The 14,372-nt window shown below is 37.2% G+C and overlaps 1 long non-coding RNA gene across 1 annotated transcript; it reads right to left on the bottom strand.

Moving 5' to 3' along the window:
• Positions 1-2,774: 2,774 nt before the first annotated feature.
• On the bottom strand, positions 2,775-8,778 carry LOC125223344 (uncharacterized). Its single transcript, XR_016135072.1, has 3 exons — positions 8,589-8,778; positions 7,149-7,236; positions 2,775-3,055 (listed from the first exon to the last, which is right to left on the bottom strand). It is a non-coding gene; the product is annotated as an uncharacterized LOC125223344 (long non-coding RNA).
• Between the last annotated feature and the right edge of the window lie 5,594 nt (positions 8,779-14,372).

Raw genomic sequence — 14,372 nt, 5'->3', positions numbered from 1 at the left:
GTTACACACATGCACCCAAAAGGGGATTGATCAACTCCTCATATCATACCATATCTTAGTATTTCCTCCCATCACACATCACATCGCATATACTTCATCCCATCATACCATGTATCACACATCACTTCCATCCAATCACACTTGACGTCACATATCTTTTCTCCCATCATATCATGTATCTCATATCAACACTCATTTCCAACACATTCCAAGCGACAAAATAAAACCTTCACGTTTGCATATTAACTCACCAATTAGCACATAATCTCACATATATAATATCACAAGCATAATTCAAGAACTAAGTCCTAATTTAAAATGCACCGTTGTAGAATGACTAGTCAAATGAAATAAACCGAAGTCATAACTCTTTATTTATTTATTTATTTATTTATTTTTCCAGAAAGTGACACTACCGAGATTTGAGCTATGTGGAATGGCCAGTTCCACACGACTACCTTCTCAGTCACATTGAGACTACGTCTCATATCTTAGTTACATTTACCTGCACATAAGCACAAAAACAAAACGTATATGTTTTCACTGTCACACCATATCTTTCAATTTTCATTTAACTTCGATGAATTCTTTGGACTCTATTTAAAACCATGTTCTGTCAAAATAATTTTCATATATGACAAACACAACTTAATTGATACATGCAAATAATATTAACAAGATGAAAAACCAAAAGGACAAGGTGGACACCCACATGATAAAACGATGTCTAATATATACTAGTCTAATTATCGGTGACAACTGCATAAATTAGTACAAACATATCTCATATTACCGCATGGTATGTTTCGACATACATATCGCATTTGGTTCAGTCCTAGATCATTTACAACAATATGAGCATAGGAGTTGTCAAGGTATGTAAAATCTCGTTTTGCCCCATGATTAGAGCATCAATGGAGGTTAAAGGAACATTCTCCAACTTAGAAACCTATATATGACTAGAGGCTTCGTTACAAGGCCTCTCGAACTCGACTAAAACGACAGTTGTGTCAAGTCACGGACATATCAAATCCTATGTGGCATGCTTCTATACATATTAAAGACTCGATCAAAGCCTAGAATCGCCTGAACCTAAGCTCTGATACCAAAATGTAACACCCCTTACTCGGTTAGTTTTAACCGAATAAGTGGTGTCATATCTCGGTGCAATCGATAAACTAATACATGTCTATTTAACCTGTATAACTTTTTTTTAGCAAACCTCTAAGCCACAACACTACTAAAAGATTAAGCTATAACTACTTACACAACCTTTGTTAGGTTTGGTATACTGAAAAGCATGTTTCGAGCAAGTTTCACGCGAATAGAATCTTGCTTGTATAGGTAAAACTCTACAATCCACTTTTAACCCGATTCGTATTATTCGAGCAGTCTCGCACGAAAAGAATCACTATTATTATTACATTGTGTTTGCTTGTGCATTTATTACATGTTTTACTAACATTTAAATGCATAAGAAGTAAACAAAGTCTAAGTCTTTTGCTTATTAGACCGGTTGTGGGCGTGTCCACTTTAAGGTAACACGTCAGATCTATGCAATGCTTTGCAAAATAAAAAGAAGAATTTCACAACCTAGATAGGCTTTGGCTACCTATCGTGAAAGGTTGCAATGTCAGTCCGCATATTTCTAAGCCTTACTGAAATAAGATGACATTGGTGTGGTATAGCACTGAACGGATCTAACAGCAAGACGTGTCTTTATGCTATCTACTGAAAGACTAGGTCTTGATAGAATACTATTTCTTAATCTACATATGTTAGCATTGCACATACGGTATTGATTATGCACTACTTTGACTTATCAAATGGTGCGGGGTTTTCGCAATCCAATAATCCTGATATATTGGGTAGTGGTGAATAATATCTAGCGGTGCTAGGATTGCTATTATGTTGAAACGTGCGCGAGGTGAGTCTCGTTTGATAATGTCCTCAAGAGGAGCTCGAAAAAGGTTTTATTATTCAGAAAACTAGCCAGTTGGAGTTTTATCGCTCTATGAATAATAATTAAGTGTTTCTTGCTAAGTCCACTCTTGGAATTAATAAGATGTTAATTGATTAAGTCCATGACAGACATTAATTAATTAATGGACATTTATATCTTAAGCGCGAGAAATAAATAATAAACAAAGTGGAAACCCAGATTACTTGTAATTTCGGATTTGGATGGGGAAAGTTCAATATTACTTCTGTAGTGGCTGCTCGTAATATTCCAATATAAGCTTGTATTAAATTGTGGGTTCAATTTAATTAGTAAAAAGCTAATTGGGGGAGCCCATATCCAAAACCTTCTATAGATCCTGTCTGGGCCTAAAAGGAACTTAATATAAATAGGAAAATAAAGGAGACAGAATGATTCATTAATTTCTCTACAAAATTTCGTTCCTTTCTCTCTACAGAAGGAAGCGATTTTTTCTTGATTTTCTCCTCCGTGAGAATATCAGCTCCTCCTCCGTGAGGAATTTTTCTGTCTTCTTTATTCGAGTCCTAGTATTTTGATAAGACCAGCCCACCCTGATATCGAGATACAGTTCGGGAACCAGAGAGAAGATCCATGGTCTAGTATCGAAGATCATCACGTGGAGAAGGCGCGAGCAATCGACGATTCTTTGGAGAATCAAATCGGTAACTCTAAACCATAGAAATCATGTTTAGGATTTATATTTTTCTAAGCATGAGTTATTTTCGTTCTAGCATGCAATTATCTGTTTAACATGTGAGTTGATTAATCGCATAATCGGTCAAATAGATCCGTATCTGATTTATTTGTTTTGTACAAGTCTTCCGCTGTGCAAGGGGCACCAAACCCCACCAACCTTTACTACTGTACCTAACAAAATACGATAACCTGTTTCTATAATTATTTACAACCCCATTAGCAAAAGAAGGTTACATAACCTTATATCTCCAAACCAACTATATACAACAAAAGTTAGCCTAAGCATGCCACATGAGAACTCCAACTGTACCAGCAAAAGGGAGGGTAGTGACTCGACACGTGCAACTACCATCAAGCGAGCCCACTCGCTTCTATACTCTGCAAGAGGGAGAATAAAGGGGGGGGGGGGGTTTGAGCTTCGATAAGCTCGTAGTGTAAACGCATTGCAAAAATCAATCTCGAAAGACTTCAATCAGTATCACTTACACAGAAATCAAATACTACTCAATACATGTTCATTTTTCGATTCATAAATTGATATCGTTTACCAACACTTTATATAATATCTCCCGAACTATTTAGATCAACTGCAACTACATAATATATTAGTCACATGATACTTTCAATAACAACCATTTACCACCTGTTAATCAAAATCATATGGCACAAAATGACATATCATCATGTCAGTTGTCAACAACATATGCTTTAAGAAAACTATTAAGATATCCAAGGAACAAAACATTATTTCTCAATCAGATATCACATTCATATCACATTCAGCCCCCATATTATGCTTAGCGATAGACACGGGTACACGGACACTATAAGTAGCCCGATGAGGGACTCTGTCACGTATACATCTGGGTGAGATACTATCAGATGTTGTATATCTTTCGTATAGCCAAGAACACCAAGTTCTACCAAAGCTGGGTAAAGCAAAAAAGAACTCGTCTCCATATTCATGCCATTAGAGTGGGAGATACGACCATCACTGAGGAAGCTGATCTTCGCAAGTCTGCGGAAGATTACTTCAGAGAGCTCTTAGCCCCAGACCCGATACAACTTTGCGAACCTAACCTGGATCTCATCCGCCCCCTCCCCGCCTGATGGGATGAACTCACAGAGCTCCCGGGAGAGACAGAGATCAAGAGAGCAATGTTCGATATTTCCGGAGATAGCACACCTGGACCTGATGGGTTCCCAGCCACTTTCTTCCAATCATGCTGGCCTTGTGTCAGCCCAGATGTGGTCGAAGCAGTTCGGGAGGTTTTTGCGGGAGCATATCTTCCTCGAAGCTTCACAGCAACCTCAGTCGTCCTCCTCCCCAAGAAAAAGTCCCCCGAAACATGGGCGGATTTCCGTCCAATCAGTCTATGTAACGTGACGAACAAGATCATCACTAAGATAATCACCTCCAGACTCACGCCTCTCCTCCCTCTTGCCATCTCTCCCAATCAAAGCGGCTTCGTCAAAGGTAGACTGCTCCATGATAATGTCCTATTGGCGCAGGAAATGTTCCATGAGCTCGGTCGAAGCTACCCCTCTCCAAATGTAGCGCTTAAGCTTGACATGGCCAAAGCGTATGATCGGGTTCAATGGCCATTTCTCTTCAAAGTTCTCAGGCAAATGGGGTTCCCCCCGATTTGGATCAACCTAATTGAGAGATGTATTGGATCGTGTTGGTTCTCTATCTTAATCAATGGGGTCCCTCTGGTTTCTTCAAATCGACCCGTGGACTCAGACAAGGGGATCCCATCTCCCCTGCCTTGTTCGTCATCGCTGCAGAGTATCTTTCAAAATCGCTCGACAACCTCATTCTTGGGAAAAAGGAGTTGGCATTCAAATCCACGAGAGGATGTGAGGAAATTAGCCACCTTGCCTATGCTGACGATATTCTTATTTTCAAACTCAGGCCAATGCGAACGCAATGCGGCGTCTTCGACAGTGTCTCAACAACTACGAAGCAGCGGATCAACTCTGATAAAAGTAACTTCTACATTGCTGATGCGCATGAAGGATGGGTGACCTCAATCCAAAATGAAGGCGGCTTTCCGAGAGGTACTTTCCCATTCCTCTATCTGGGTGTCCCGATTTATCGAGGACACAAACGGACAGACATGTTCATTTTCATCCGGGAGAAGATTGCTAGGAGATTTAGTGGATGGGCCCATAGACACCTTTCCTTCGGAGGCAGGCTCACTCTTATTAAAAGTACCCTTGAGGCCATTCCTCTTGATATCTTCCAAGCTATTGAGCCAACAAGTGGAGCCCTTAAGTCGCTGGAGCAACAACTTGCTTGGTTTTTCTGGGGGGCGACGAGTGAACGAAGAGGTACTCATTGGATCGGATGGGAGCAGATTTGCCTACCAACCTCAGAAGGGGGTCTCGGGACCAGAAAATTTGATGAAGTACTCAGAGCTTTTAACTTAAAGCTTTGGTGGAGGTTCCGAGAACAAGACTCTCTTTGGGTGAACCACATGCATAATAAATACTGCAGAACACCGTCCCCCCTTTGCTCCTCTGTATCGGGGAGAAGCAGTCCTACTTGGAAGACACTCTCAAGGGCGTGGTTTCAAGCGCATCCTCATATGCGGTGGGTCATCGAAAAAGGAAATATCCTCTTATGGGATGATATCTGGCTCAACGATACTCCGCTCCGAGAGCTTTGCCTGGATGAGAGGGTGAACTCAATGATAAAAATCTCCGACTTTTGGTTAAATGGGCAATGGAGCCGGACGAAACTGCAGTGGCTGCACAACCAAGCAGGTCTTCCACAACAAATTATCGACGAGGTACTTCAAACGCCGATCCTTGTCGATGAACGGGATACTCCGAGATGGACCGTGACCAACCATGGAAATTTCTCCTTTGCCTCGGCATGGGAGACCACACGATCGCAACGGCCGATCATCCCCGCTCTAGATGATATCTGGAACGAGGGGCTGACTTTTTCAATATCTATCTTCGTCTGGAGACTACTTTTGAACCGTATTCCAGTAGACTCTAAAATCCAGTGGAGAAAGATCGCCCTGGCCTCGAAATGTTGCTGCTACCCGCTTCGGCCTAACACCGAGTCACTCCAGCACCTTTTCATCCATGGGTGGGGAGCTGCTAAAGTTTGGAGAGCATTCGATGGCTGGTTTGATGGCCCAACCGAGCCACTGTGGAACGGAGACACAATCCCAGATCGGCTTGAAAGATGGGCGAAGAGGATACAACAAACGGAAAAGACCCAAACAATGGAACGTAACAAGTGTCGTCACAAAGAGGTCCTCGTCAAGCCTCAAAACGTGATGTGGCAGGTTCAAATGCACGTCCGAAACCTCATCAGCAACGGACGCATCGGTCCCAAACAATGGAAAGGAGTCATCTTGGCCTTCCCGATTCCAAACCAGATCAGGGGACAACTCTCAGTTCGGCCACCCAAGCAAATCAAATGGAACCCTCCTGACCCTCCATGGATCAAGTTAAACACGAAGGGGTCATACAAAATGAACTCAGGAGGGGCATGTGGGGGAGGCATCGTCAGGGGCCATCAAGGAGAATTCTTAATAGCTTTTTCCACACCCCTAACGGCCAAGTCTGGATTAGAAGCTGACCTCTTAACTATTCAACGGGGCCTAACAATTGCAAAAGAATTGGGAGATAGCATCTGGGTGGAATCGGACACCTTGCAAGCTACTGCCCTCATCAACTCGACGAATAAGGGACCAGCCCACACAAGACACATCCTGGCAAGCATCACCCTCTTCCGTCGATCGTGTTCCTCCAAATTTACCACCATTCCAAAGGAAGGCAACACGTCCGCAACCCACCTTGCCTCGTTGAGCGATACCCCAAGCTCTTTTCGTAGATTGGAAGTTGGCTCCATCTCTAGGCTTCTTAGAGCCATTATCTGTCTCGAACAACGCGGAGTGCCTTACGTCAGTTTCAAAGATACGGAGACCTGTGTTCGTCCATAGCCTTAATGATTAGTTTCATCTTACATTAGAGTATGTGGGTGTCGATCCCTACGCAGTAGGCTTGTCCCCTATCTACTCTTTAGCGTAATTAGTCTTTTGTACCTCTTGCCACTTTTGGGCTAATTTGTAACCTCTATGTTTGTGGATATGTAAAGGTTCAGGGTCTGCCTAACCCTCCGCCATGAAGGCGTAAAAAAAAAAAAAAAAAAACTATACCCTGTAATTCACTCAAGCAATGGGGCATAAAACAACTATTTCATATCAACTTTCACATTATTCGACACATATAATTATTTAAATCACTTTGCATATCATATATCACACCAATTCACAATTTCAAAACATAATTCTCACATTTTACCTTTCCATATCTCTTTTATGTCATTAAGTTATACCATTCACACAATCATATTTAATCTCTATTGCACAAGCAAATAAAACATATAAAAACATAGCAATATGTCTCGAAGTTTAAGGGATTAAACTATAGAACACGCGTACATTACCTGTACATGTCAGAAAAACGCTATTACTTTCTTAGTCAACCATGGATATGCCCCTTTCCCCTATCGCTTGTGTTTGCACTCGGTTCACCTAATTTTTCAAACAATCACATATACAATTTATAAATAAACACAAGAAAAACCAAATCATCACATCTATCTATTTCACTTTCCATATTCTTTCCTTCATCACAACTAAGCCAAATAAAACATATATACAAGTTAAAACATTTCTAACTTCATTCATACCAAAAAGAAGCTAAGAAATTCGATAATATTATTCAATAGCTTCGGAAAATGAAAGTTATACCCGGCTGTCCCAAAAATATAAGCCTCACACTTTCATTTTCCGCCATAAAACAAACCTAGTTAATTTTACAAATATGGGACAGCCACTTCATTTTGAAGTTAACACAAAATTTTCACGTCTTGAAGCTAAAACTTCAATTGTAAACCTTTTTATAACAACCAACAACTAAACCTCTTTCACCAAATCCTTTTTAAAAAATTCAGCTTGAATATGGAACAAAAATCAACATCAAACTTCACCACAAGGCAGCTCCAACTTTATACAATATCAAAAGGATTTTTGGCTTTTTAAACCAAAACATTTCCCCGAATTCTGGTTTTTCCCATGAATTATGAGATTTGTTTTTAAAACCACGAACTTTCATTTTGTTAGGATTTTCCCCTGGCGGGTCAACGGCGAAATCCGGGTTGTCTACGTGTCAATTTTAATCCTATTTGTCATTAACGGCCAGGTCGCCCACTGCCAGGACATCCGCAGCCGGCACGCCCAAAACGAGGACGTCCAAAAGCAACCTGCTCACCTACCTGAGATAGAACGAAGATGCCTGATTTTGAAGTGAGCGGATGAACGAAGATGTCGGAATTCGATTTTAGGATTAAATTGGCTGGCTGAATTCGAGTTTAGGTGAGTTGAGTAATATTTAAATGTGATTGAGTCATAAAACAACTTCGTTTTAGGGTCCTATATCCGCCATCCATGTCATTTTTTCGACAACTTCTCTACCAGAAATGTGTTATTCGGGTCGGGTTGGAAAAATCCTAACGAAATGAAAGTTCGTGGGTTTAAAAACAAATCTCATAGTTCATGTGAAAAACCGGAATTCGGGGAAATGTTTTGGTTTAAAAATCCAAAAACCCATATCAAAACCATCAAGAATGTAACTTTAAAATCACCATCAAGAGCTTAAAGTCACATACTACCCTCAAACTCAAATTTTTCCATCATTTTCATGCTTAAATGTCATAACATACTTCCAATTGCATAATTCCATAGTCAATTTACACAAAAGCATCAAATCACCAAAATCACCAATTCAAGAATCCTAATTTCGACTCCCACAACAAGAATCACATCAAACTAACATCATTCCTACGCTTAGAAACAATGTTAAGGAGGTTATGCAGGAGTCTAACCTCTAATTTCAACTAATTTGCAAAGCTAAGTGGAGAAGGGTTTGCAACCTCAGCTCCAAAAATTGAGAAAAACTAGGGGGATTGAAAGCTTGGATTGGTGGTATGCATTACATGTTTCACGGTGGAGTAGCCGGAATATTTGTGGTGGCTGATCGGAGGGAGTATGCGCAAAGAGAATGATAACGAAAGAAAGAAGTGAAGGATGGAATTTTTTTGGATCTGTTTTCAAAAACTTAATTCCTTTTTCTTTTCCCCTATTTTTTCTAAACAAGACACGTTTCCTCTATTACTCATCAATCTCTATATTCTTATTCTTTCTTCTTTTCTTATTTTCTAATTTCCATCTTTATCTCATTCTTTTTCTTAATTCTAATTTTTCCTATTTCTATTTCCTATATTTCTATAACATTAAACTAATAAAAGCATATACATATATAAAATCACTAATTAACTATCTAATCTCTAATTTCTAAACTTATAAGATTTTGGGTTATTACAGTCCAACTCCTCCAAGATTTACTTTGAAGAATTTGAGGGAGGGTGTTAGCAATTGAAACTAAAACAATAACATATAACTGTCCCACATCGGTGTCAAGAGAAAACTGAAACTAATATAAATCTCATGGACCACTCCTCATATCACCAATTGATTTTAGGATGGAACCCATAGATTTCTATCATGGCAAGTAGACAAGGCCATCGTTATTAATTACTAGTATCACCCACGTGCGTTGCACGACATATTTTATTTTTCTCTTGGTAACTAAAATGAGAAATGATATTTTTCTCGTGGTAACTAAAATGAGAAACTATGCAATTTTAAAATAAATAAATACTCCTATCATAACATTTTGTTTGACAACTAAAAACATAAAATTAAATAAGTTTACGATAAAAATAATAAAAGCACATATGTTGATTAGAATATTTTCGGATTTATACTATTAAAAGAGCAATCATATCTTAACAACATATATAGTTCATTACTAAAAGACCATCTATATGAAATAACTAATCTCAAAATTTATAATGTTCAAACTGTAAAAGTTTCGAACAATAAAAAAAATCATGCAATAAATAAATACTACTCCATGAAGTTGTTTTATATGAAATTTAACATGATATATAACAATAAATATAATTATATTGTTTCATATTTTGAAAAGCTTAAACTCACCATAGTGTGAAGGTTTAGCATAGTAATTTTGATAAATCATTGATAATTTATGTTTTTTATAATAAAGTCGTTTGAATTACATGTTAAACAAAATTTCATCTAGTTATCATAAATTTAAAAGAATATCCTCCCTAAACTCCGAGGTCATTTGAAAATTTTTGTACTTTGAATATAAAATAAACAATACTCATATCAAATTTAAAAATAATATTTTACTCTATTTCGATTTTGCATCCAATGTAAGGTGACAATCTATTAAAAATAATATTTTATTCTATTTCGATGTTGCATCCAAAGCAAGGTGATAATCTAGTAGGTCGAAAACACTAGAGCAGTTCCATGCATCCTATACACACAAATAAAATTTTTTTAAAACATCTATTAGATGTTCCATAATACACATATGAGAATGTTTTACTAATGAAACTGGATGAATTTTCTAAGAGAAAAACTATATATAAAGATTCTGAGCATGAGAAACAAAACTCAAATTACCGACGAAAGAATAAACATGCAACTAAACAATTTCATATTGAAAAATATAAACTGCACAATTTGTAGGATCAACACAACAATCCCGTTTCCATTTCTCGATGGATTCATGATCCACGCGGCATTCTACTCCTTATGCCAACCGAGCCAGTCGTGATTGTTAGAGTTTGTATACTAGAAATCACATTTCGAGCGATTGAATACTGTTAAAAATCTTATATTATTTTCTAAAGGAATAAACAGATTATTTTTGTCATAATATTGTTATGTTTTACATTTAATGGATGTTTATTGCATATTTAAATGTATAAGTAACTTAACAAAGTCTAAGTCTTTGTTTTGGTAGACCGGTTGTGGGCGTCGTCCACTTTAAGGTAACACGGTCAGTTCTAAACAAAGAAAAAGAATAATTTCACAACCTAGATAGGCTTAGACTACCTATCGTGAAAGGTTGCAATGTCAGTCCGATTATTTCTAAGCCTTACTGAAATAAGATGACATTGGTGTGGTATAGCACTGAATGGATCTAACAGCGAGACAGTCTCTATGCTATCTACTGAAAGACGAGGTCTCGTAAATTATTTCTAAATCAATGTACGTTAGCATTGAGCATACGGTATTGATATGCACTACTTTGACTTACCAAATGGTGCGGGTTTTTCGCAACCCAATAAGCCTGGTATATTGGGTAGTGGTGATTAATATCTAGCGGTGCTAGGATTGCTATTATGTTGAATCGTGCGCGAGGTGAGTCTCGTTTGATAACATCCTCAAGAGAAGCTTGAAATAAGGTTTTATTATTCGGAACCTAGCTAGTTGGAGTTTAATTACTCTATGAATAATAAATAAGATTTTCTTGCCGAGTCCTCTCTTGGAATAAATAAGATATTAATTAATTAAGTCCATAGCAGACAATAATTAATTAATAGATGTTTCTATCTTAAGCGCGGGAAATAAATATAAAGTATTGGAAACCCGAAGTACTTATAATTTCGGATTTGGATGGGGAGTGCAGTATTACTTCTGTAGTGGCTGCTCGTAATATTCCAATTTTAAGCTTATATTAAATTGGGTTTAATTTAATTAGTAAAAAGCTAATTGGAGGAGCCCATATCCAAAGCCTTCAATAGATCCCTGTCTGGTCCCAATATGTGACTTATTATAAATAGGAGAATAAAGGAGACAGAAAATACACTTTATTTTTCTCTAAAATTTTCAGCCCCCCTACTCCTAGTGGTGGTTGAATTTTCTCTCCTCCGAGGGAAAGGATTTCTGTCTTCTCCATTTAAGTCCTAGTGCACTGGTGAGATCAGCCCACCCTGATATCAGTCCACAGTCCGGGAACCAGTCAGAAGATCCGTGGTTTTGTACTAAAGATCTTCACGTGGAGAAGGCGCTAGCCATCTTCGATTCTTTGGAGAATCATCAAGGTATAATGGCTAAACCTTAGAAAAGCATGTTTTAGGTTTCAATTAATTTAAAGCATGTTATTATTTGAGTTATGAGCATGATACATGTGATAATTACGCGAATAGATTTTGTCTAAATAATCCGCTAAATAGATCGAAATTATTATGTAATTGATTTATGTGAGCGCTTTCGCTGCCAACCCCTTCAGTGATAGCCGCGATGCAAGTGCTGTCATGGAGGCCATCTTTCTGTGCTACCACTGCGTTCGAGTTCTTAACTTTGTTCCAACAAGAATTTCAGCACCTGCACCAGCAAGACATTTTGCAATCACCCATCCACACCATTATCAACAGCTATACCAATATTTAAAGTAATTCAAGAGGTATAGAAACGACACCCATGGCCATGTCCCATAAGCCCATTACTACCTCCGTCCCCCAAAATTTGCTACACTTTGACCCGACACGGGTTTTAAGAAATGTAATGGAAAGTGAGTTGAAAAAGTTGGTGGGATGTGGGTCCTACTTTTAAGGTATTAGTTTTATAATAAAATGTGAGTAGGAATGAGTTAGTGGAATATGAGGTCCATTACCAAAAATGGTAAATGTGAAGTGTATCAAATTTTTAGGGACGGACCAAAATAGTAAACTGTATCAAATTTTCAGGGACAGAAGTAGTACTTTCTAACATTTAGACCCCTTAAATATTTGGATAACCGCATGAATTTAATCTACCAAATCGTGTACTGCATTTAGGCCAATATTTGTAACCGTCCAACATTAAATGAGTTAATCATGCTTTTACTCATAAAATACTAAATGGGATTTTTCATTTCCTCTTCCTGCTATGAAATTATGATAATTTATTTCCTTAACATGAGTCAACATAATGCAAATACGATTATAAACAGACAATTTTAATAAAAATATAAAATTTAAATCAAAATGGCATTATTGTATATATCACAAAAATTCTCCTTTTATATATTTATTTAATGATAGATACTGTCATTTAATTTTCAACAAATATCATTTGCAACCCAATTCTTTATAATAGCAATTTTAATTATTAGTACCTCTTAAAAGTTTAAAAATAAAAATGTTAATTGTAAAATATGTTCTCTATTAATAACTTTGCAGTCAAATCTTAATAGTATGATTTTAAAAATATTAATATATTTTAATCATTATTATTGCGTGCTTAATTGATTTTCCAATTTAATTTCATTTATTTTACTCGTGTTATTTCAAGAAGTAAAGAATATACCCATTTACTACTACTATAAAAGAAGGTAAATATACTTATTTTGGGTAAAATCAGAAAAAAACCTCTCACACTCTCAGAACCTAAAAACTTGGAACGGATCTCCTACGCCACTTTTCCTACTCCATTCCTAGTCCACTTCTCGCAACTAAAACTGACGCCTCTTTGTCGTAACTCGTAAGTTATTAATGCTATTTTAATTTTCAATCTTTCTACTTGTTTGGTTAAATGACTGAAATTTTTAAACTTTATTAGAGAATCGGAAGCTATGATGAATGATACGCCGGAAACTGCGATGGATAATAAGGCGGAAGCTGCGATGGATAATACTAGAATCAACGGAGCGCCTCCTTTGAGGAGGAACAATGGAAATCAATTGGACAGAAATCGCTGGAAAGGTAATTCCAAATTTTTTTATTATACTATATTTCTCCTTTTTTTTATCTTGATATATGTACATATGATCAAAAGAGGAAAAATTGATAAAAACTAAAAAGGGTTAAATGTAGAAAATTCATATGCATAATATGTGCATTTTGACTGTGTAGGTTACTGTTATGAACTTGATCCTGAAATATCTGAGACAAAATGTACATCAATTTTACAACTAGACATTTGCTCTAAGGTCATCTCCAACCATTTACGCCAAACTCAAACCCATTTTTGAGTATACGTCATACCAAAAAGTAGTTTTACTCCAACAATTTACACCATCTTTAAGTTTACACCATTTTTGAGTATTTGTCTAACAAAATTTTGGAGTAAACACCATATTTGGTGTTATTCCATTGAAAAACCCAAAAATGGGTTTGAGTTTGGTGTATGGTTGGAGAAATTATCTACACCAAAAATGAATTTTGGTGTATGGTTGGAGATGGTCTAAGCCTAAGCCTGACATTTTTGTCAATTATTGTGATTCTTATCCTAATCATTATTTTGTTGCATATTCCCTTGAAGAGGATGGCATCGTCTCACCCAAGTATTCCATATATATCCCCACTTTTCTAGCTAAAGAAGAATATTACTTCACTAAGGCTAGTTGTAATGGTCTATTTCATTTTTATGATGAAAAATCGGACAGTCAAGTTCTTTGGAACCCAACAACGGGTGGGTATAAAATATTGCCTAAGCCATTTAAGGAACTCCATCCTCGCATCAGTTATACTATCAAGTCATATGGAGTGTGGTCTGACCATAGATTTGAAAATTATAAAGTGTTGAATATTGTTTCGGCTTATATCAAAGATGAAAGAGGGCATTTACTTGATGTGAGCTATCACATTGACTTGTATTCACTCAAACTTAATTCCTGGAAGAGAATACCATGCCCTGACTTACAATCTAGTTATCTATCCATTGGTGCATGCATAGCTGGGGGTTTTTTATATTAAAGCAATTTCAAATAAACAGACTAACGTTATCCTTTCGTTTGACTTTTCTAC

Source organism: Salvia hispanica, chromosome 1 (genome assembly GCF_029641045.1).
Source record: "Salvia hispanica isolate PSC_SH4W2 chromosome 1, Shi_PSC_v1, whole genome shotgun sequence".
Taxonomy (NCBI): Eukaryota; Viridiplantae; Streptophyta; class Magnoliopsida; order Lamiales; family Lamiaceae; genus Salvia; species Salvia hispanica.
This window is presented reverse-complemented; position numbering and strand designations above follow the sequence as displayed.